We start from the raw sequence: 1911 nt of genomic DNA, 5'->3' as shown, positions 1-1911 counted from the left end.
TGGGAGGAGTCTTGAACCAGAGGACGGTATGGAAAGCACACAGAGCCTACGTGGGGTTCTGTGAATGGTCAGGACTCTTGGCAACAACCACTGCGTCAAGAGGACGCAGAGAGGAATATATGGACATCCGCGAATATACAGGGGCGCGGCGCGCTCTGTGTCTGTCTCCCACACTGGTGGTGTTTGCAGGGACGCTCTGGAGAAGGGGAGGAGATTCACGCGATTTACAGAAAGAAGACAGTTTGCACGGAGGGCGAGAATCGCAGCAGTTTTGTATAGAGAGCTGAAGGGCAGCACCGCACAGAAAGGACCTCCCCAATCAGATTGAATGATTGGCAGCCGCTAGTAAAGCTGAACTGTACTTTGGAAGTAGGGAAACGGTGTTTCTGACCTTCCTAAAACTGGTTAGGTTTGGTAGGGGGGAGGCAAGGATATGTGTAACTGTGAAGTAAACAATTTTCTTTTCAATCAAAAAAAAGGTATGGTTTAATGATATCTTTTAACTCTTATTGCCCTCAGAATACGACAAGGATGCCAACTAGTACAAGAGTTCCAGCCCTTGGAAACAGAGGATGCCAGTACCCGGAAACAGCCCACTGACCTCGAGTGTGCGAGATCCTTCCCAATATGGGAAATTCACACACCTCTCCAATCGCCAGTCTTGTTAGGGATCTCTGGACCCAAGGGAAGGTAGGACGATGACCAAGTCCAGCTTGAAGCAGGTAGAGGAGCATGAGGCCTTCGCCCATTGTTCTTTATCACATCATAAAGGCTCTTAAGTCTGAGAGGGGGGAAATTCTTACAGAAACAGGGGATCAATAAACAAACCCCAGAATTTGCGGCTGGGGTATTGGGAAAAGGAAGCGGATTTCAGACGGCCTCCACAAGCCTGAGGCAGGCGGCTGGTGTCTTTCATTATTCAGAATTGCTTGGATGCTTCCAAGGCCTCACTCAGGTGGATGGGAGGAGTCTTGAACCAGAGGACGGTATGGAAAGCACACAGAGCCTCCGTGGGGTCCTATGAATGGTCAGGACTGTTGGCAACCCCCACTGCGTCAAGATGACGCAGTCAAGGATATATGGGCCGTCGCGAATATTCAATTGCGCAGAGCGCCCTGTGTCTGTGTGTGTTTGCAGGGGCGTTCTGGAGAAGGGGAGGATATCCACGCGGTTTTAAGAAAGAAGACAGTTTGCACGGAGGCCGAGAATCGCAGCAGTTCTGTATGGAGAGCTGAAGGGCACCACCGCACAGAAAGGTCCTCGCCAATCAGATTGAATAATTGGCAGCCGCTAGTAAAGCTGAACTGTTCTTTGGAAGTAGGGAAATGGTGTTTCTGACCTTCCTAAAACTGGCTAGGTTTGGTAGGGGGGAAGCAAGGATATGTGTAACTGTGAAGTAAACAATTTTCTTTTCAATCTAAAAAAAGGTATGGTTTAATGATATCTTTTAACTCTTATTGCCCTCAGAATACGACAAGGATGCCAATTAGTACAACACTGCCAGCCCTTGGAAACCGAGCATGCCAGTGCCCGGAAACAGCGCTCTGACCTGGAGTCTGCAAGATCCTTCCCCATATGGGAAAGTCACCCACCCCTCCAATTGCCAGTCTTGTTAGGGATCTCTGGACCCAAGGGAAGGTAGGACGACGACCATGTCCAGCTTGAAGCAGGTAGAGGAGCATGAGGCCTTCGCCCATTGTTCTTTATCACATCATAAAGGCTCCTAAGTCTGAGAGGGGGGAAATTCTTACAGAAACAGGGGAGTCCAAAAACAAACCCCAGAGTTTGCGCCTGGGCGATAGGGAAAAGGAAGCAGCTTTCAGACTGCCTCCTCACATCTGAGACCGGCGGCTGGTGTCTTTCATTATTCGGAATTGCTTGGATGCTTCCAAGGCCTCACTCAGGTGGATG

This window comes from Furipterus horrens, unplaced genomic scaffold, assembly GCF_987537825.1.
Source record: "Furipterus horrens unplaced genomic scaffold, mFurHor1.1.pri manual_scaffold_1, whole genome shotgun sequence".
Lineage (NCBI taxonomy): Eukaryota > Metazoa > Chordata > Mammalia > Chiroptera > Furipteridae > Furipterus > Furipterus horrens.
The sequence above is the reverse complement of the archived record's forward strand: the minus strand, read 5'-3'. Positions refer to the sequence as shown.